Raw genomic sequence first — 22592 nt, 5'->3', positions numbered from 1 at the left:
GGCGGAACGGCCGCGGAGCCCCCCGCGCACGCCGCCTCCCCAGCGCGCATGCGCGACCACCCCCAACGCCCCCACCTCCGCCCTGTGCAAGCCCCGCCCCGCGGCGCGCACCCGCCACTCCTCGCCTCGTCCCGCTGGAGGGTGGGCGGGACATGGGGAGAGCTGTCCAATGAGGGAGAGGGGGCGTGTCCGTGAGTGACCGTTGAGGAGGCGGCTTCTGTGAGGGGTGGCGGCCTGTGGCGGGGCTGAGGGGAGCGGGGGCGGTGTCCCCTGGGCAGAAGAGAGTAGGTGGCGTTTTGCTGGCAATTAATTGATCCTTGGTGTGTAAAAATGAAATTTGTCTGAAGGGCTGCGGGCCTGTTCGTGCCATGGTGGGTGCTTCCCCGGCTTGTTGCTAGGTCATGAAAAACGTACCCGGTTTTGTTGTTATAGCTATAATTTATAATAATTTATAAATAATTTTAAATAAATTCTAAATAACGTCAATTAATAATAACTACATAATTAATAATTCCTTCATAAATGTTTATACATTATGTAAATTAATATACGGACATAATTACCAATGCATAATTGTTCATAAATCACTGTTTCAGAATTCTTAATATAATAATAAATAAATATGCTTTATAATAATACTTTATAAATACGAGGCTTATTCTGTACCTTGTTGTCAAATGGCACATTTTTATTCCTTTCTCTAGGTTTAGCTGACTGAAGGAGTCAGGCAGGTGCCAGCACTGGTGTGAGGGGGAGGGAACCATATTGTCTATAATTATTAGACGTTATGTCAAGTGATATATGGACATAATTACTAATGCATAATTATTCATTAAATAAATCGCTACTTCAGAATTATTAATAATATAAACTACTAATAAGTAAATATGCTTTGTAATAATGCATTATTCTAAATATGAAGCTTATTCCGTAACTTGTCAAAAGCTAATGGCACGGTTTTATTCCTTTCTCTAGGTTTAGCTGACTGAAGGAGTCGAGCAGGTGCCAGCACTGGCACGAGGGGAGGGGAACATATGGCTGGGAACAGAAGGAAGGTGGGATTGTGGCAAGCGATGACTTAAACTGGTTTGTGGTGAAATGTTGTGAGTAGCTTGCACCAGTCTTTCTCTTCTTTCAGTGCTGACTTGAGCTGTGTGTGCTGGGCTGTGTGGAAAGAAAATACATCCAGCTTCAAATGAAACCACGATGGCTACGCAGAGCAAGTCTTTCAAGTAAGGCCTTTGTGTCTTAAGAGAAATATCCCAAAATAGTGGATGTTTGAAATGTTCATGCTTAAATTGCTCCACCTCTTTGGCATCTGTGAGATGAAGATACTAATATTAACTTGCCTGAGGAATCTTGTGATGAAAAAGCTGCATTTGTGAAGCACCCAATTCAGTAACAACAACATAAAAACCCAAGAGAAAAAATAACTCAAATATATTTCTACTCAGCACTGGTTCTCAATGGTACATATTATATAAAGGCCGAAGCTATACAATGAATAATGAGGATTATAAAAACTTTAAAGTAACAATTCAATAAGCACCATTCATCTTGCAAGCATCATTCATCTTCTGCACTGAAAAAGGTTAGGGTTCTCGTAAAAAAATAAAGTAGTTGTACAAGCACTGGAACTAAACTTTTCTATGGGTTTGTGCCTAAAATTGATTTATTGCGAGCTCTGATTCAAAGCTGCAGTATCGCTGTGGAATTGGTGTGTGCTTTTCCCTGTGTGGTTTCTCTGACTGAAGGATGAAGTCAAGGATAACGTGGGGATGCACCAGTAGATTGAGTTTCTCTACTGTCACCTGGACAACACAGAGTTTGCTGATCTAGACTGACCTGGAGCAATGCCAATGAAGTTACTTGTTTCTTGTTTACCACTCCAGGACTGATGGAGACTTCATGATGCTAAACAAAGATCTTTTGTTATTCTGTCATGCTTATAACGGTGACAAAGCTCCTTCCTGCGCTGTGACTCTTTTTTAAAAGAGTTTCTTCTCCATCTGATTTTAAATCCTCTCAATCTAGTGAGCTCTACTTAGGACTGAGCTGGCTCCTCGTAAGGCAAAATGGTCCAGGACTCCAGCGTGGCAGAAACATGGGACACAACTATTGGACACATGGTATTTCCAGCAGGTTGGAACTGCCATGTTTGCAGTTGTCACTCCAGTTAATATGCTCGTTAAGTGGCAAGATAGGAATCTAGGCAGTGGCATCCAATCAAGGAAAAGCAAATTAAACTGCAGCAATGCAGCATATTATCTCTTTGGAAGGACTGCCAGTGCCAAGTGCCAATGAATTTATTTTATTAGGCAGTAAAAGCTCTTTTCTTGACGCTGCTGACTTACTACAAGAGACAATTTGCCTTAAACTATTTAGAGTTGAAGGTTAAAGGTAGCAGACAAGTGAGAATTATTGGGCAGAAATATTAGAATCATTATTAGGCAACTGATTCTGTTTTAGTGACTGCAGTCTAACCATTATAAGATTCTTCAGGCAAATTAATTTGAAGAAAGGCTCTGAGGAGATCAGTGAAGTAGTTGAGCAGATTGTTATAGATTTCCCTTACCAAAGCAAGAAGCAGCATGAAATCAAGACAAACCTTGCATGAAAATTCAAGTGAAGCATTAGTGGCTGATAGTATGGTCTCCTTTCGCACTCCATTGATTCTGGCTCTGGCTTGAACTCTGTTAAACTTTAAGGTGAATGTAAGTTACAAAGTGACTCGCTCTTAAAGACTTAGTGCTCTTCAAAAAACAACTTTCAAGTACAGAAAAACCCTAAATCTAAAAGGTGAGCTCAGTTTTGGCAAAAGACTGCAAAACTAGATCTGACCCTCTGAAGCAGCTTTAAGCCAGTGATTGGAGGTACAGCACAATGTTATTTGCAGCAGCTGGGGGAAGTTTGTCTTTGCTTCTGTTGTTTTCCTGTCATGGAAAAGTCCAGGTGAACGTCAGGCAGAGGGGGGCAGTAGCGCCTCAAACTGTCAGCGTTATATCGGCAAGCGAGAGTCAGTGTCAGGAGAAACTTCTGTGTTTCATCAACACAGAGCTTTTGTGTAGACTTCCATAAGCTGGCTTAAAACCAGCGTGATCTGTTTGCCCTGTCAATGAATCCTTGATTCTATTAATTACATTGTTAATCATACATTTACTCATACTCTCTTACACTGTTTTGCCTGTCTTTATCATAGCACTTATTTCCTTTATAGCATGCCCAGATCTTTCCAGAAATCTCTGAATCTGGAAAACTTTCACAGCAACGCACAAAACGTTCTGAAAGATCTGAGAAGATTTCTTTCAAAGCTCATTCTTACATCATTCAGCCTTTAAAAGCAACATGTAATTCCAGAGAACCTCAGAAAATTCGGGTAAGAGGTACACCATGAGGTACACTACTTAAGAGTAGTACTGGTTCGTGGATTCTAGTCTCCCCAGTGTCTGGCACCTGAACATACAATCCCCCAAGGCCCCTCTATTTGCTTCTCCCCGGATCATCTGAAACCCTCCCTTTCCCCACCTTTGGTACCTCCCCTAGACATTCCGTAATAAATCCTGTGCAATACTAAAATGCTTTTCCCCTGCATCCCACAATGTGCAGCACACCCCCAAGGCAGTAACCCCAGGAGAGCTGCTCCCAAGACTCACCAAGGTGATGAGTTTCACGTCTGGACCCTGGGGCTGATCGATCTTCTGGGACAGCCCTGGAAACTCCTTGGGAGTCTGTAACTTGGATTGTCACCTGCCATTGTGCCCTCATGTTCCTCTGGGCTTGTGGAGATGGGTCTTTTATGGGCTGATGGCCCCTGTGATGGCTTGGCCGGGTATTATTTAGTGTTCCCCATCATTGTCCCCCTGTGGGCACAAATATAAGCTTTTAGCACAGAACCTAACAATATGTACCCAATGACATGTTTCTAGCACCTAAAACTGAAAACTTTGGGAAAAAAAAAGCATTTCCAGCAAATGCAGTCAGGATACCAGCCTATTGGGATTAGACTGGCTTCTTGGCTGGCAGCAAAAGATGAGTGTGGAGAAATAAATGCATCTGAAATGAACTTGCAGCTCTGGTTTACCAAGGTATTATTTACTAATTACAGCATAAGGATTGCAAATTGCAACAAATAACCTCGCTTAACGCCACTAACATGTAATTGCCAGCGCTTGAAACTTGTGAAATTCATGGGTGTTTGAATGTTTCTGAATGCCTGCGCTGCAGCTATGGTTTGCAATTAAAGCTCTGTGTCTGCTCAGCAGTTGGCAAACCTTTATTTGCCATAATTCAGCCTGCATGAGTCAGCGCTGCCTTCCTTCACAACACATTCTGGCCGGTCTGGAAATCTGCTTTCTCTATGGTTACACAGATGTTCTGTAAATCTCATAATAATTTCAGTGTGGTTGGCCAAAGGAGCCTTTGTCACTCTTTGAACAAATCCAGTCCAGCTCTCTATATGCTACAAAATAATATCTGTGCTTGGCAGGGAACAAAGTTGGGATATGAATATTTTATTTTATAGAGCTATTAAGTAGCTGAAAACCCTGCAAATTAATACAGTAGCAGGTACCATTTGTTGTTTTAAAAACTGTGTGGGTTTCTGGTTGAGAATACAAACCAGCATCTTTAGAAGTACTGTTTTTGATGCGGTATGTGCTTTGTGCCTTCTATACCATTTTGACAGATTATTATGCAGAATCAACATCAGAAATGCACCACCCCTGTTGCGTTAGGTATGGAAAGTAAATCTTAACTTGTCCTTTTGTTTATCCCATTGTGTTTTGTGCCTCCAGGTTTAAATAAAGACCTAGGCTAAAGAGAGTATCTACCATTTCCTCAAAAGGAAGAAAACAGTTGAATACTGATGTAAAAATGAAACCTGGCAGCAGCATTAAGTGAGGGCTCGTTGCTTCTTTACTAGCTGAGGGGAAAAAGAGGAGGTGCAAAAGGAAATTTAGTATGAATAATAGAGTTGAAACTAATACAGGGGTCAGAGCTGCCACTCATCGAGTAGGTGTGGCTGTTTCGAAGTAGTTCTTTATAGCTGGGACAAGAAGCTGGGCTCTCCAGATGAGGAAATGCCTCTCATTAGCAAGCAAAATTAAACATAACACCACACAAGGAACCTGTGCAGATCACTATGCTGCAATTACTTTGACCATTCAGAAATTGTTGTTACTTTACTTTACATTCCTTGATCCCTGATCTATAACTGTCCACAAAACGTGGCTTATTCTTGGCAGTAACTGATTTCTGGTGTTCATTTATGTTCTGGTTTAACTTTATATGTTTTAAACACGTACTTGCAGAAACATGTCTGCCAACAAGGTTAGACACTGCCTGGTCAGAGGGCTTGGACAAGGAGAATAAAGCATTTGCTTCTGGTGTGTTTTCCTGCAGCATAGCACAGAAAATAAGCAATATTATGGAGTAAACTGAGAGCAGGGAAGAAGTCATTTTACCTATTGCCGCTGAGTTCAGGCTAAGCAACTTTATTCATGAGCTCTTTTGCTATCAGTGGAGATCTTCCTTTATTACTCTAAAGATAGCAAAATTGCCTGTAACGGGAAATTGAGGACAGAGTACAGATAATGATTAAAAGTAAAGCCTTAATGTAACAAGTGAGTTGCTTCTAATATATCTAGTTTCTCCATCTTTGTTATATCTTGTTAGTTTTTGCTCTTGTATGTTGGTTTTGGCTCAGATATGACAAGGACATGCAGGATAGTAAGTGATAATGTAGTAATACTAAAGGATGAGACATTGCTTATAGTAAATACCAATACTACTACTTTTCTGCTTCTCCCACACATTTCATCTTAATTGATCTCTTCTGGGGAGCTGCTGTGCTGCAACCCTGCCCCTTATGTCTGGGGCGAGTCTCTATGCTATCATACCATCGGTTTCTTCTCTTTTCAGCTGTCTTTTTCTATTACTCATCAGTTATTATTAAGTAATTTCGCTTACCTTAATGGCTTTCTGAGACAAATTCATTCCTGCAGTTTTAAGTTGCTTTGGCACTGTCTGCTCCTTGCTAGAAGGTTACTAACTACTACCAGAAGGGACTTTTATTTCATCTATTACTTGCATCAGCCCCCAAAACTGCACGCTGAAGCTTGCAAAAAGCACACTGCCCAAACCCTGAGATGCCCAAAGGCAGCACCTGTAACAGTGCCCTTAGAAACTCCACCTTCATAAAAGCGGAGTGTTCTTCCCCTGAACGCACTTTAAGCAGTTGTCAGACTCTGAATGGAAACTAGTTTCATTCTAGCAAACCAGAGGACAAAATTCTTCATTTTAAAGACGTGATCATGCAGTTAGTAATTAAAACAAAAAATTTAGATAAAGTAGGTGTAATGCTAGTCTGTGCCTCAGACATCACTAAAAAACGTCTCTGTAAGTCTTCTCAGGTTGGGTCAGAGTTAGTTCAGCTTCACTTTAGGGATGCATTTTTTATAGCTCACACTAAACTTTGGGTGTCTCCAGTTGCAAGGAAGAGTGACTGAGGGGCTGCTGCATTCAAATGTGCCCCCACAGCAGCATGTGAATCCTGCTTCTCTTCCTGCTAATTAATTAATCGTACAGATATTTATTGTTCTAATATATCTGATTAACTCTGCTTGCTTGTGGTAATGCAGATGAGAGAGCATTCAGCTTCTCTAGAATAAGAACACATAAAGCTTTGATATGCTAATTTTGTACATAGATTTTCTCTCTAGGTAGAGTCAGCTGAATTTTGCATTCTCTCTGACTTCTCCCTTCCACAGTATTGCAGGTTTTCCTGGCTTCAGTTTTGTATCAGAGGAGGTATTATGCAACATCTGGAGTTATCTCAAAACAAGCTACGTTGCTGCTTTTCTACAGGGATCTCACATAACATTAATAACACAGATGGGTCCTTCTCCATCTGTCGTACTTACAGAACCAAGTAGCCTGATGTCCTTTATACAATTCCTGCTTTGCGCACTTTGTCACCTCAAAGGCAATGGTTAAGGGCTACGTTTCATTTAATAACTTACCTTCAGATGGCAGTATGTTTTCAGAGAGGAGCAGAGAAGCGATTTGGGATTTTTTTCAGTCTCATATAAGGAGCCTCATTCCCAGTAGGGAAGAAGGCACAGGTATCTTCTTTCATACGCACAGATTGGCAAATCTGCATATTTTAAAAAAAAAAGCCACTATTGCCTTTATTTAGCATATGAATTACCTAGTGTGGGGAGAGAGGAATGTTAAACAGTAAGAACACAAAATATCAAAATATGTAATTAATAGTTGTAAACATTGTTAGGGTACAAAATCACACGCTCTAAGCTGGTATTCAAAGCTAAGATGTTACAGCTTCCAGGTATCTTCCTTGTTTCCGCTGGACTTTGCAACAGAGCCCATGGAGGCAGCAAAGCAGGTAGTGAGAGTCACTAAAGGTCATATTCTGGCTTAGCCATAGGCTAAGTAGTTGCAGAACTGCAAATAACATGAAAATCACCTAAATATATGTTAAAACTCTCCCCCATGTGATTTATCTTCCCTTTGATCATGTGCACAAAACCCACGCCCTACCACATACCCGGCCCCTAGCGCAGCTTCCCAGCTCTCCCCACCCTGGGTATTTCTGCACAGCCTTTTGTCCAGGGGGACGAATGTCACACAGTACATGGCTCAAGTCTGTTCGCTTCGCAGGACCTGGCGGTAACATTAATTGTAGAAGAAAAGAGCCGTGAGTTCCTTGAGAAGACACTTAGTTCAATGTTCAAGGCAGGATCAGCTGTATTTACCGAACTCCTCACAGATATCTGTCTAACCTGTTCTTAAGAGATTTTTATTGATAGATTTTTTCCTCTGCCTTTCCCAATACTTAACTACTGTAATCAGTAACCTGATCTTTGTCTTCCTATGAGAAGAAACACGTTTATCTGGTTTATTGTTATCTTAATCCTCTCTAAAACAGCCTTTATGAGCCTGTAGACTGTTACGTCTGATGCAAGCGCTTGTCTTCTATCCAAAGCAGGCAGTAGGTGTTGCCTGCACAACAAAGTCACGTTTAGGACTACGCTATATCATTATAATGTGTACTAAATGGATTAAAAGCTGCGTTTTAATAGGCATTAGGAAGTAATTTAAATGAAAAATGTCAGATGAGAGACTTTTTAACTGGGCTCCAGAGGAGCCTGTTCTTGACCCAGGGCTGCTCTGTTAGCTCAGTCAATTATTTGGAATAAAGTGAAGCACTGCTGGTGAAATCCGCAGGTCACTTCAAAACAGTCAAAGACTGAAGGCCATCTGGTCCGGTGGCCACCGAGTGATTTAAATCGCAGAGCCAGCAAGTGCTGGTTGAACAACACGTGTTTTAATCCACCTACGTGGCAGATATCTGGTGCATCAAAGACGCGGTTGCTGGCTGTGCACGGGAACAAAAATCCAAGGCATGCTTTTGGGCTGGGAGTGAGGAAGGAGGACACTGTCTCCTCAAAAGCATTAAATCAGACGAGGGCTGAGGAGATCACGAGGGATAAATACATGAATGCAAGCTGCCAATGCAACGTGGCAGCTGTGACAGCAAATGCAAACCTTAGCCGTTTAAGCAAAAATACTGAAGGGCTGTATGTGCTAGTATGTGGCTATGAATCATTACACGGCACAGTAACATGACTGAATGGTAAAAGGTGTAACAAACTGGAAAGGCTCATTAAGAACCCAGAAGAATGAGTCACTGGAAGAATCTGCTCTGTACGAAGGTGATATATAATTATCTACACAGCAAAAACATCACAGAAAAGCGCTGTAATCTTCCATACGTAGCGAGATCCATTTGCTGAAGGAAAATGTGTGATGTTTAAAACTGACGGCATTTTTCATGTGTTTCCTTTGTACGGGACTCTTTTTTTTTAAAAATGAATCCCCGAAACCCTACATATTTCAATATCCTGAGCAGTGAATTTAGCTGAATTTAGTTCCTTGTGCCCCAGCAGGACACACTGTCCATGGAGAAGCACTCCCAAGGGCTCAGTCATCCCTCTCCCAGGAGGGAGATGGCCTCACAGCATGGAAAAATTAGCTTAATCTGGGAGTCCTTCTCAGGCAGAATGGTCAAACCACAGGTGTTAGCTTTTCAGCTTCCACAAGAAACTAATAGTCGAGATACGACCGAGATTATTTTAGAATTTATTACACTTTTTTTCTAAATCATAGAATAGTTTGGGTTGGAAGGGACCCCTAAAGGTCATCTAGTTCAACCTCTGTGCAATGGGCAGGTACATCTTCAACCAGATCAGGTTGCTCAGAGCCCTGTCGAACCTGACCTTGAATGTTTCCAGGGATGAGGCGTTGGGCGTTTACCACTTCTCTGGGCAACCTGGGCCAGTGTTTCACCACCCTCACTGCAAAAAATGTCTTCCTTCCCGGTCTAAATCTTCCCTCTTTAAATTTAAAGCCATTATCCCTTGTCCTACCACAACAGGCCCTGCTAAATAGTTTGTCCCCATCTCTCCTGTAGGCCCCCTTTAGGGACTGGAAGGGACTATAAGATCTCCCTGGAGCCTTCTCTTCTCCAGGCTGAACAACCCCAACTCCTTCAGCCTGTCTTCATAGGAGACGTGCTCCATCCTCTGATCATCTCCGTGGCCTCCTCTGGACCCGCTCCAACAGGTCCATGTCCTTCTTGTGCTGAGGGCACCAGAGCTGGATGCAGGTAGGGTCTCACCAGAGCGGAGCAGAGGGGCAGAATCACCTCCCTGGACCTGCTGGCCACGTCGCTGGTGATCCAGCCCAGGACGGCGTCGCTTTCTGGGCTGCGAGCACACATTGCCGGGTCACGTCCAGCTTTTCATCCACCAACACCTCCCAAGTCCTTCTCCTCTGGGTTGCTCTCAATCCCTTCATCTCCCAAATATATAATAAATAAATACAGCTAGAAAACTGAAGAAAAAATAAATTATGGGGCAGATGGGGAAGCAGCGGTAGGAATCAACAGCGAAAAAAAAATTCAGTATTAAGGTCTTTAACTGGTAGCTCATTACTTTTCAGCAATCAGTCGGTGCCTGGGGTCCCCGCGTCCCCCCGGGGGACGGCCATAGGTCTGCCTTTCCCTCCTCCGGAGCCCCGCAGCGATACCGGGGTCGCTTAGGCCAGACCCGGCACCCCGCGGCGAGCCCACCCTCCACGTCGGCTGCCAAGCACCGATGCCCCCACCGCCCGGGGCACTCGGGATGCGGCCGAGGGAACGCCGCCAACCCACCAACCCCGGCCCCGGCTCCCTCCCCTTCTTCCTTCCCGGGCGGCCCCCGCCTCCGCCGCCATGTTGTGGGGCTGACGCCGCCGCGGGAGGCGGAGGCGGCAGCCCCTGCGGAGCAGGAGCTCACGGGCGGCGCAACAGGTACCGGCGGCGGGGCGGCCTGCGGCTCCTCCGCGCCCCGACCGGCCTCGTCCCCGGGGGAAGGGAGGTGCGGGGAGGCGGGGGGCGAGCTCTGGCGGCGCGGAGCTGTCAGGCCGGCCGCCCCGCGGGGCCTCGCCGCGGGCCCGGGGCACGGCCGGCCTCGGCGCTGCCGTGCGGGGAAGCGCCCGTCCCTGCCGTCCTGTGAGGCGAAGGGGCGGGCGCGGGGAGGAACGGCCGAGGTTTCTGTTACGCCAAGCGGTTTTATTTATATCTTTTCCCCTGTTTGAGGGTAGCGGGGGTTGGTTTGTTTGGTTGGGTTTTTTTTTTCTTAAAAATAGCGCTTTGCGTACGTGTCGCCCTGCCGGGGAGGCCGAGAGTCCCCCGGCGGCGGCGGGGCCGGGCGCTGTCAGGGAGCCGGGCTGGGCAGCGGCTCCCCCGTCGCGGTCGCGGTGCCGGTCCCGGTCCCGTCGGGAGCCGCTCCGGCGTTCCTATGGGAGCTGCTCTTCCTCCATCGCCGGGCCCTGAAGTTTGGCCGCGGAGCTCCGCTGCGGGGCGGGGGAGGCGGCGATCCGGGCAGGGCTGCCGGTAGCCGCGGTAGCTCCGGCCGCTAACGCTGCTGCTGGCCTTTGCTTTATCGCTGCTCTGCGGGGGGAAGGAACACGGGTGTCGGTGCCCACACAGCTCAGTGTCTGCTCAAGGAAGTGTCCAGGCGAGGCGAGGCGGCTCGGACGTGTTCAGAGACCCCGGGTTACTCTGATGATGGTGATTATTTTTTTTTTTGTGGTAGTTACTCTTAAAGCTTAGAGTCTGGAGAACTTGAGCCGGTTTCTGCAGTTAAAGTTTGTAAACTGTTTTGTCTGTAAATAGTCTGGCTTTCCTCCGTCTCCACACCGCAGCATGAAGTAATTCAGAAAATAAAATGAGGCTGAGATACTTGGTTCAGTTCCCTAAACATTCAGATGCTGTTTTGGATACACGAAGGTGATTTTCACAGCAGTTGACGCTTTGACATCTGTCACGTAGCAGAAGTTGAAAGTAGACTGTGCTGCTTTAGATAGTACCTGTGATTTTTTTAATGTAGGCTCGTAGCAGTTCTCTTAAACCTCAGTTGGAAATTCCCCATTTGAAAGGCTGGAACGAGAAGTTACAAGCTGCTTGCTCTTGAGTTCAGGCTGCCCTATTGTATGCATCTCTCAGTTGGGAACATGATGTTTTTTAAACTTGTTTTTGTTCGTGCTTGCCTGTGGTGGCAGCAGCTCCCACGCTTGTATGTACACAGGAAAGCGTACAAAGCCAGCGGAGCACTACGGCTGTGCCGTATCCCACATCACTGGGATATAAAACGCAGCTCGCTTTCAAGAATTTTCAATTGTTCACCTGAAATTTCATTGAAATTCAAAGGCTATAGAGGTACCAAACATCTATATCTGCTGATGCAACAGTGATGTTTAGAAATAATGAGCATTAGGAACTAATTGGATAAATAGCTAGCTGGGCTTCATTCTTCTACTAAAGTTTGTTGTTTCCTTTTTTTCACTCTACCTTCCCTGTTTGATTTGTCTGTACTTTCTATTTATTTATTCTGACGAAGCTGAGAGGGCCATTCACACCACCGTACTTCTGGATATTTAGAGAAAGCTTAGTTCAGAATCTAGGCTCCATGTGATGTTACGAGAATCACATGCATCCCTGCAAACATGGATTTAGGCTGCTCCGCGCTCTCTGTTACACAGAAATTTTAGTCAGATGAGCCTCCTAATTCAGATGCCTAAATTAGATCAAGTGAATATGCTGCTCCTTTTAATTACTACCCTGAAGGAATTGCATTTATTATTTTTTCTGCCCTCTCCGTACAGGATCTAGAGGATGGGATGTGTCCCTGACTGAGTTGTTGGCTGCCACTGTAATATAAACAAAAAGAGTTTGCCCCTGTAGCAGTAACAGTAACAAAAATGCAATACCTGTGACTTGTTTGTGTTAAGTACCATATGAGTTTAAGTACCATAGGTGATGTTCTGCTATCAGAGCTCTGGCTGCTTATGTTCTTCACCATTCTTCTTTTGGACAGGGTGAGATAGGTCAAGACAGAAGGGACCCGTGGATGATTTTGAACTGTGTTGGTTGAGGAGGCTTTATTTAGTGAGATGCAGGTATTACAGTGATTGGTACCACGGCACTTCTTACAGTAGGGTTTTTTTACAGGTATTTCTTTTGTAGTCTTTAATATTGAAAAGTGAATTAATTTCATGCCACAGCGAAGTGGCAGCTATGAAAAATGAAACTTAAGTCCTGTAGGTGACAGCAATTCTTCACTGAGCTGCTCAATCTGGATCTGGTGGGACAGCAGTTGAAAAGTGAAAGGTGATGTACGTGCTTTGCTTGGGACATCATCAGAAAGCTTCACAGCCCTTGAGAACAGGTGTCTCTCAGGAAAAGACCTTGTGATTAGTTCCTGAAGAGCAGCGTAGTCCAGGTCACTACTTCCTGCTGCAAATTGAGAGGTGTCCAGTCTGAGAGATAACCAGTTAATTAATGCTTTACAAGCAAAGTGTCTGCTCTTAGCTCAAAAGATTTAGTTTGATTAGCATGTAAAATTCATGCAAACAGGATTTCATGGGATTTTCTTTTAAAGTTCTTTTAAAGCTGTTCTCTTTGCCTTTTCAAAACTGGTTCAAAAGGTGGACATACTTCCTTGCAAGTGAAAACAGGCCAGAAATTAAGATTAAAAGATCTCTGATATCTCAGTTTTTAAAATAGCTTTTAACTACTTCCATTTGCTTTTACTTACCTAAAATGTAATCATAGAATAATTTCATTTTGAAGGGAACTTCAGGAGATCGTCTGGTCCAGTCCTGACAAAAAGCAGGGCCAAGTTAGATCAGGTTGCTCAGAGCCATGGCTGGTTGTGTTTGGACTACCTCCAAGGGTGGAGATCCCACAACCTCACTGGGCAGCCCTCTCCAGTTTGGTATCCAAACTTGCCAAGAATGCATCCCATCCTGCTGCCCACATTGTCAGTGAAGACATTAAACAACACCAGGCACGGTATCAACCTCTGGGGAACATTATTAGTTCCAACCAGATGGGTTTTGGACTACTAATCACAGTAGTGGTCAAGCTGGTTTTCCACCCAGTTTACAGTCAACCTATTCAAACTATATTTCACCAGTTTAGCTCTAAGGATGCTGTGGGAGACCTTGTTGAAAGCCTTCATAAAGTCAAAACAAGCTGCTCTGGCCTCATGCACAGAGCCAGTCATCTCAGCACAGAAAGCTGTGAGATGTGTCAGGCGTGGTTCGTCCTGGATAGATGCTTGTTGCTGGCAGCTTCGCATCACCTCCTTGTTCTTCAAGCATCCGTAGGTGGCTCCCAGGAGGATTTACTCCATAATCTTTTCAGGGACTGAAGTCAGACTGAAGTTCAGTATTGCTGAACTGTCCCTCTTGCCTTTCCAGAAGATGGGTGTGATGTTTGCCTTTTTCCAGTCATCAGGACCCTTAACCAGTCCCCAAGGCCTTCCAAAAATCATAGAGCTTGGTCTTGCAATGACATCAGCCTGTGTTCCTTGCAGCACTGGTGCTATAATTTGTTCTGCGTGTATGTATGCAACTGCTACACTTCCTTATTTTCAAGTAACTTTATTTTGACTTCTGTAGGCTGCTTTCAGGTCAGTGTAATGCCACATCTCTTGGCAAGGTATGTGATGAGGGATCCTGCTATGTTTTTGAGTTTTGGGGGGAAGCCTGACATAAACCTAGTCCCTTTGTGAAAAACTGTGAGAGCAGTAGGTTGTTGACTTTATGAATTTGTGGTGTTGCTTTTAGATTGGAGGGCTCGTTTCGTGTTGCTGAATGATGTGGGAAAGTCAGTGGCCTTTCTTTACCTTTTTCGTCTTAGGTGACGAACAGTGGTTATAAAGATAACAGATAACGTAGAGCTAATTAGAGAATTCTCTTTTTTTTATGGCTGACTGACCTATTTCAAGCACTATCACTTGTCAGTAAAACACTTAACACAAAGTGTCTTTTGAGGTTGAGGTTGACTCTAGGTATGGGGTGAAATAGGGTAGTTACTGTATTCTTTTTAGCTTTAAAAACATGTTGTCACCCTTTAACTTCACCTTTTAAAATTGCGTTTTCCTTGTGTGCCCTGGTTGGTGACCAATGATGCAGTGACTGTTTTGGGGGGAAGTGTGTGGTCGGATTCTTGGAAGTGCTAAATGCAGCTGTTTTACGTGATCCTGAAATTTTCAGATTTTCATCTGCAAATATTGCAGATGCTGAATTACCTCTGGAAATCTGTCCTGGAATCCCAATCGGTATAGAACTGGGAGGCCTATCTCTACCTGTAAATTCAAGCTCCTTCCAGTGATGGACCAGTGTGAGCTGAAATTTTAAGCCAGCACCACTGGTGAAGCCTTGTTTTCTGTGGCTTTGGCTGTCTGAGCCTAATCAGATGTAAGTTTGTGTTGAAGTTTTTCTCACGGTTAGTGTATTTAGAGCAGCTTTTAGCTGTGTGGATTCTCTGGTGTCTAATATTGGTACTCAAACATAGAGTAGTTTTTTCAGTGGTGGGGGGCACTACATTTGGTAGGTTTTTTTTTTAATTTCTCTATCTGGTTGCCTGTTTTCATGAATCTTGTAGGTAGGTAAGATCTTTGCAAAGTCCGTCCTTCTGTTAAATTTGGTTCATGCTGGAGGATGGGATTAATCAAAGTACATATTAACTACTTGTGTTTCGTACCCTTAGAAAGCCAAGCCAAGAATTTAAGCATGCTGGTTACTAGCGTAACTGTGGCTCCTTTCATTGATTGTCTATTGGGATGATTTTATTTATTTATTTTTATTCTCAGGTTTATTTTAAGATAAGTCTTTCTCTAGAAAACAAGAGACAGGTGATTTTATTTTACGAGGCGTCTTTGATTCTTACATCCAGGCATACTTTGGTTTATGGCCTGTTGCAAGATTATGCAGAAACTGTAGTAACTTGTTTTTCTGGTACTGTCGTGCCATTAGCACCAAATGCTCAAAAGGTGAGGATTAGGTCACATAAAAATCACAAATGCTTAAGACTTTGTCAGTATAGGAACGCAGCCTGGACAGGTTGGTCACTTGGATCCTAGAGTTAAAGTAATGGATTGAACATTAATGTATAGATGAGCACAGTGTTGTGTAACTCTCATTTTCAGAACACCACGTGAAATTCAAATGATGTAACATGATGACAGTAGCAGCACAACGCATTGGAATTACCTAATAGAGGACAATTACCTGAGAGCTATTTTTAAACATTTTTGCAGTTACAGACAGTTGAAAAAACAGGGGTGATCCAGATAAGTCACAGCTGCTTTGGAACAGCAATTCTGAGAGCAGCCAGTTTTGACTTGAGACATTTTGATATGGGATGTTGTTGCTTCAGCTTCAGAAGTAGCGGATGATAATTCTGAGCTGGCTCTTGTAGTGAAAATTTTCAAGTCTGATGCAAGTGGAGCTTGTGAAATGCTGTGGCATCAGTCCTGAGTGGTATCTGCAGTCAGTGATTCAACAGCATACGCATGAAGTAAGGGTAGAACAGGAAATGGGAGTTACTCTTCTTTATTTCTAAAAATATTACAATTGGAATGCAAAAAAAAAAAAGACCTATTATGGCTATGTTAATAAACGTATCAAAAATCAGAGCTGATTAAAGGAATACTTTTAATTTTCAAAAGTCAAGAATTTTATTAGTCAAAATCTAAAACTCTCTTGCTTTTTTCCACTGCGCTCTTAGTGTAGTCTTAATATTATGAGTTTCTTAAGGAAGGACAAAGTGTCTTTCTAACTGAGATTTACTTTTTGCTCATAGGGTCTTTACATAATGTTGAGATCTGTGTCTAACCCAGGTGATAATTGTTTCCTTAAGTTAATGAAATTAATTTGCAATGGTCAAAACATTATTACTGTATGCTGTGGAGCTCAGTGTTAAAGGTTAAGAGACCAAATTTCAACTGGACTGCTTTATGCCTGATCTTTCCTGTCTCTCCCACGGGGCTTCTCTGTTTTTTTTGTTTCATCAAAGATAAACTACATTTCTTTGCTTTACAGGCCTCTTGTGGCCCCTGTCTCCTCTCGTCATCTCGTTCCATTCTGAGAAGTTCAGCTGGACAGGTTTGTGCACCTGCTCAGCTTTCACAAAGAGTGAAAGATTGTTCTCTGCTGAGCATAGGAGACTGCCAGCTTATTCCATATCTTCTGTTTTATGCTTAGCTGTATCAGTCCGTTAGGTGTTCTGTATATTTTGCACTGTTACCTGGGACTGAAAGCCAAGCAACAAGTTTAGTAGCAACTCTTGTGTCATAAGGAGAAGATGACATAAGAATTCTGTTAGGTTTTTTGCTCTGTTAGGAGGCAGGTTTTGCCTGTGCTCTTGATGGAAGGACACAATGGGGCTCATTGTTTTCTCTAAGATGCCAAGATTTGAAATGGATAAATTCATAAGTAACATATCCTGAGTGTTTCCAGTCATGGTTGAAGTAAGGAAATAATGAAGAGAAATCTCATCAATGATGTATGTTTTTCCTAAGTCCACACTGACATAAGTTAGGAGTTGCAATGTGGAAGTTGAGAGCTTCAGGTTTCAAGGTGTGTGGACCTCACGGAATAGCATCTTAGGGCTCTTGTACGATGCTTGCAGATAATTAGCTGTGAGAATTCTGTGTCTCAAAACAGGATCTTGTAGAAACAGCATATGGAGTGCAGAGTCATGTAAATTAGAAAGTAGGAAGCAAAAAAGAAGGTATTTTAAGTTACCACCCGTTCAGGAGCAAGTGTATCTCAGCTCTCTGGAAAGGTTGTGGGATGCAGCTGATGTTCCTTCTCAAAAGTAGAAGCTCACAGCCCTTTAAAAAAAAAAAATCTCATAAATAATTTACTCTCTGCTTTTTTCCTTTTTTTTTTTTTTTCCTTTTTCTTTTTGAGCAAAGCAGGCAGAGGTGGTGATGTCTGTCTGTATCTGGGATCAGGTTAGTGAGTGTATTCTTCCAGGGTGTGGCAGAGCTGGGTTCAGTTCCCATCTTTTCCTGGGGAAGTTATGTACACGTCTGCTGGGAGAAGGGCCAGGGATTTAAATAGGGAGCTTCCTGAAGCGGGATTCCCAGTCCCTCCTTCAAAATTTCTTCTTCTTCTTTCCGAAGAGACCTGCAATGCTCTCGCTTAATGGTAGAGAATTTTGTGTAGGAGGTTGAAGTCCTGAGTTGACATTACTATTCCAAACACTCTGCATGGGTTTCCTTAAACAACTGTGTAATAAAATGCAGGAAAGCCTCCTAGGAGGAAGGAGAGGTGGGTTTAAATCTCCAGAGACAGAGGAGAGAGTTGACCTTGGTCTTGATATTTTGAACGGGTGCCGTCACAGCTGAGCAGCTGGGTGAGAAAGTGAATAAACCAACCAATACTGACCACACAATTACGTTTTAAAACAGAAACAGGAATTCTTATATTTTTGCATGGTCAGTATATTCACCAAACCTGTTAGTCGGGCAAGGTAGGCAGAAGGATATTTGAAGGAAATTTTTTTGTGTTTGGAAGAAAGTTGCTCTCTAACAGTGAGCAAGGAAGGGACTTCGTACCATGGGGTTAAGAAGTAAAATATTTAATACTTCCTCCCCCCCCCCCCCCCCCCCCCTTGAAATGTCAAAATATTAACTCAGGCTTGCAGTACCCTTATCCACAGTCACAGACGGGAGCAGGAAGAGCTAGCGATCTGCTGCCGGGCATCGACTCCTTCGTTTTGTTCCTGATGTCATTCGTTTGTTATCAGAGTGGGTGGACTTTGTGAAGCTGGCCACGGTACATTTTGAAAAGGCCATGTCACTGTGTATTACTCCACTGTATAAAGGAGATAAATTCTTGGTCTGCCAAGATGTTGTGGTGTTTTTCCTTTTTTTTTTTTTTTTTTTTTATTGGTAAACTTTTCTAGCGATATGTCTGGAACAAAGACAAATTCTAGACCTTGCTGGTTTATAATGCCTTATAATGCTTATTAGTCTCTGATTTTTCAAGAGGATAATCCTAAAAAAGCACAGAACGACACGGGCTATTACAGTGTCACTGTTTGCTTTGCAAATACTAATGAGTAGTATTTGTGTGGTCCAGTTCTACATGTGTTGCAAAGAGTAAATCGGTCAGGTAGTACCGCAACCTCTGTCCTTGCTAATTGGTCCTTACAGCAAAAATCTGCAAGATATCTTCTTTCTGTCCTTGAGAAAGGCAAAAGAGTACTAGTGTGCCCACACACGCTGCTTCTGTTGTATTTGCTTTTTTCCAGTTAAAACTGGTGGGACAGAGCCTGATGCACCAGACCTTTGTTCCTACTAAAATTACGTGGCTGTGTTTTTTTCTGAGAAATATTTTGAAAAATATCACGACTCAAGTATAAATATTAACAAAGATTGTGGTAAGACTGTTCTTTTTAAAATGGCAATATGCCTGCGTCGGAAAAGAAGCTTTTTCTTTTCCTTTTCTCCCACAGCCTGCCCAGTTCTAATGCTTTCTAATGCTTTCAGCACGGTCGTGAGGTCCCCCCTCCTTGCAATCTCCTCATTTCTTTCCTCAACTTGTAGCACCTCTAAGGAACGCTGAGAAAGGCAGCCCAAGTTGCAATTTGACGGATCAGTTTGTGAAAACAATTAGTGCTTTAAACACAGGGACTAGTCAGATGGTTTGTTTACAAGAGCTTGCTGTTCTGCTATTTAAACGTAACATCCAAGTTTTCCTGTTTTCGCCCTAAATGGCAGCAGGCTTTAACGTCGTCTATGGAGTTCACAGGGATGCTTGATGCTGTTTTGTTATAAGGTGAATTTCTGTGCTGTGGCTGCCGCTGCTTCTCTGGACTGGTAACTGAGTTCACCAAGCACCTCATCTAGAACGTTTTGCAGAAACAAATAATCTTCTATGAGATATTCTGGTTGTGATGGCCATTTTCTCATCTTTTTCATCCATTTGGGGTACTGATTATAATATTTTTTTCTTGAGATTTTTTTTTTCTTCGGTAAGCATTTTTATATGGCATGGGGTTTCTCTGTGGTATTGTGTAATAAGGTTCTTTGGAACTTTACAGCTTTCACTGCGATTAATGATTAAAAGTTATCAGAGTTGTTCTAAAAAAAAGTAAGTTTGGCTTAAAGCGAGAATATTTTCCTGAGATTTCCCTTGGTAAATAAATGGTGAACACCTGTGTCCTAAAGATGGAAGGTACCTTTAGAGACGGCGACTAGAGCAACTTTATCTGGAATTTGTGAAAATAAACTGCTTTTAACTTCCAGTATTTGCATAATAGCTAAACCTTTGAGGGGAGCTGGGGAAACGTAGAAGACACAATATTTGTTGAGAGCAAGTTGCATTCTTTGGGAAGGATTGTTTCCACAGACCTTTGAAAAATGTGTGTAGACTTTGAGTTTACAGAGCTGTTTCCTCCTTCCCTAAAAAATTGAATGAGGGGAAATCATGTTGCAGCGATACTTTTATTTTTCCTTTTTGTAGCTCTCGGTACAATTTCATAATCTGTCACCAGAGAAGCCTATGTGTTTGGTGTAAGACAGGTGTCTGAGAGAAATGGATCTGTGCAAAGGGATAGAATGGGGTCTCAGTGCTCATATGATCTGAAATCCTGCAAAAATCCCTTTTATGATTCCTGGTTGCTTCTGTAAACTCCTAATTTTTAGTGTTACTTGTGAGGATTAATATATGAGCTCTTTGTTTCCCTCCCAGTCTAGTGTTTTAAAATATGACAGGATCTGCCTGTAGACATAATAGTGAGTTGATAGAGCTAAGTCATGACTTAATCTCATCACGTTAGTGTAATATACTCTTAATATACATCTGTTGGGCAGTTCGTTCTTCTGTTGGGACCTAAGGATGGTGCATCTACATGGCAGTGCCCAGTGCAGACCTGTCAGGCTGGGTGAGCCCCCCCCTGGGGAACTTGGGGAATTTTCAGGTATGCTGGAAAAACCCGTGTTGATGCATTTGGGCTGGTCATTGTTTTTGAGAGAGTTCCATTGGAACAGAACATCAAACAGTGCGGTATCAGAAACATCTGATCTTGGACTCCTTTTGAGAGGACAGTGATAAGGATGATAACTTAGGTGTTTTGTGCCTGGGTTACTTCTTCCACTCCCATGGTCAGCAGTTGGGAGTTCAGAAAGCTCAATCTACATGAGCCGTTTCAGGAGAACCAAGGAAGGCAAAGTCCGACTTCCCTTATAGCTCTAAGATGTAGAAATAATTTCAAAAATACATCTTAAGATTCCAAGCTTTAGAAGTGAATCAGTGCATTATCAGACTTGTATTGTCTGATATTTATCTGACTTGTATTGTGAGGCCTCACCTCGAGATCTGTGTGCAGTTTTGGGCTCCACAATGTAAGAAGGGTATAAAAATACCAGAATGTGTCTGAAGGAGGGCAACAAAGATGGTGAAAGGACAAGAGGACATGACTTATGAGGAGCGGCTCAGGATACTAGGTTTGTTCAGCTTAGAGAAGAAGATGCTGAGGGGTGCCCTCGTTGGTGTCTACAGCTCCCTCATGAGGGGCGGAGGTGAGGAGGGAGGTGCTGGTCTCTCTGCTCTGGTGTCTGGTGGTAGAACATGAGGGAATGGCTTAAAGCTGTGTCAGGGGAAGTTCAGATTGGATATTAGGATAAAGTTCTTCATTGAGAGGGTGGTCAAAGCACTGTAACAAGCTTCCTGGGGAAGTGGTCATGGCCCCAAGCTGGTTGGTGTTCTAGAAGCATTTGGACAACACAGCATGGTTTACCGTACGTGATACATGGTTTAACCTTCAGATTGCTCTATGTGGAGTCAGAAGTGGGACTTACGTGATCTTTGTAGGTCCCTTCCAACTGAGGATATTCTATGGTTCTGTGATTCTATTGTAATTACTAATTTAAAAAACCCTAAAAGCAATCTGAAAATAAGAGAATAAAATACGTTGGAGGAAAGATCAAATATGTGGCCTTTAGCCAATTATACTGTAAATCTGCAACAAGTCACGCACAGTTGGAAGTCTCTGTCAATGCAGGGCTTTTCCCTGTTGATTCTGGGGATGTTCTCCAGCATCCAGCTTCCATGTCATGGTTTCAGGTTCTCTTTTAGCCCTCTTTGATAGAACAGCTTCTGCAGAGAAATGTGCTGTGGAAATGTTTAATAACACTGGAAGCGTTTGTTGGGAAAGCTGTTTATAGGTTTCAAGTGTCTCTTGGTAGGTTGCTGGTAAGGCCTAGGAAGGGGTGCTGGAAGCAACTTAAAAAATTCCCAACTTATTTGAGAATTCCTGTCTTGGAATGCTTCCTTTTTTTCATCTTTCTGCAGCTGATACCTAATGTCACCCTGAGAGATCATTTGGCCTCACCAATAGTTCCATTTTTTAAAAATATATATATATTGTATGTATGTGTATATTTATGTGAGGTTGTCCTCCCCCTCTACTCTGCCCTGGTGAGGCCCCATCTGGAGTACTGTGTCCAGTTCCGGGCTCCCCAGTTCAAGAAGGACAGGGAACTGCTGGAGAGGGTACAGCAGAGGGCTACAAAGATGATGAGGGGACTAGAACATCTCTCTTATGAGGAGAGGCTGAGGGACTTGGGTCTTTTTAGTCTGGAGAAGAAAAGACTGAGGGGAGATCTGATCAACACCTATAAATTCTTAAAGGGTGGGTGTCAAGAACAAGGGGCCAGTCTTTTTTCAGTGGTGCCCAGTGACAGGACAAGAGGAAATGGGCACAAACTTGAACATAAAAAGTTCCATCTAAACACGAGGAGGAACTTCCTTACTTTGAGGGTGGCAGAGCCCTGGAACAGGCTGCCCAGAGAGGTGGTAGAGTCTCCTTCTCTGGAGACATTCAAAACCCGCCTGGACACGTTCCTGTGCAACCTGCTCTAGGTGGACCTGCTTTGGCAGGGGGGTTGGACTAGATGATCTCCAGAGGTCCCTTCCAACCCCATATCATTCTGTGATTCTGTGATGTGTTTATATATGTGTGTGTGTACATATATACACAAGTGTACCTATAATGTCTGTGTGTGTATATAAAAACCTCTGGAATGTCAGGTGTATTAATGACAGTGGCTTGTAGTGTGTCAGATATTTTAAAAAAATAATAATTAAAAAAATAATTGTCCCTTCCTCACTGGGCAGCTATGTAAGCAACACAAGGCAGGATAACTTGAGATTAAATACCGTTTTTC

General features: G+C 43.2%; 1 protein-coding gene across 1 annotated transcript in view; it reads left to right on the top strand.

The window, feature by feature from the left end:
- Positions 1 to 10285: 10285 nt before the first annotated feature.
- ITSN2 (intersectin 2) overlaps positions 10286 to 22592 on the top strand; it is an 84707-nt gene continuing 72400 nt past the window's right edge. Inside the window, exon 1 of the mRNA XM_074152976.1 lies at positions 10286 to 10369. The gene's annotated coding sequence lies outside the window, so the exon portion shown is untranslated. The remainder of the gene's footprint in view (positions 10370 to 22592) is intronic.

This window comes from Numenius arquata, chromosome 9 (genome assembly GCF_964106895.1).
Source record: "Numenius arquata chromosome 9, bNumArq3.hap1.1, whole genome shotgun sequence".
Taxonomy (NCBI): Eukaryota; Metazoa; Chordata; class Aves; order Charadriiformes; family Scolopacidae; genus Numenius; species Numenius arquata.
Note: the sequence above shows the minus strand (reverse complement) of the source record. Positions and strands in the feature narration are given on the sequence as shown.